The following is a 409-nucleotide window of genomic DNA, read 5'->3' as shown; positions in this document are numbered from 1 at the left end:
AAAGGGCCAGAAGGTTGAGAACCACTGTACTAGAGGCCCGATGCACGAAATTCACGCAAGTTTAGGCCTTCCTTCCCCCAGCTGCTGGCACCGGCTTCCCGCTGGCACCCAGGACCTGGGCTTCCCTCACAGCCCCACCTTCATCCAGAAGGTCATCCAGAAGGATGTCTGGAAGGACGTCCAGTCTAATTAGCATATTATGCTTTTATTATTATAGATAAGAAATAAAGAATGGTAGGACAGTGGCAAAGGGGGTGAGGGGCATATCTTACTTTGTTGATGAAATAAAATGTGAGTTTCCTAAATATCATTTACTTTTCTTTGCTTTCACAGAATGCTAATAACATTTCTGACTAGGAAAGGTTTAAAATCATTATGTTTTTATTAAAAATTTTTATGTTGATATTGT

Source organism: Myotis brandtii, unplaced genomic scaffold, assembly GCF_000412655.1.
Source record: "Myotis brandtii unplaced genomic scaffold, ASM41265v1 scaffold165, whole genome shotgun sequence".
Taxonomy (NCBI): Eukaryota; Metazoa; Chordata; class Mammalia; order Chiroptera; family Vespertilionidae; genus Myotis; species Myotis brandtii.
Note: the sequence above shows the minus strand (reverse complement) of the source record.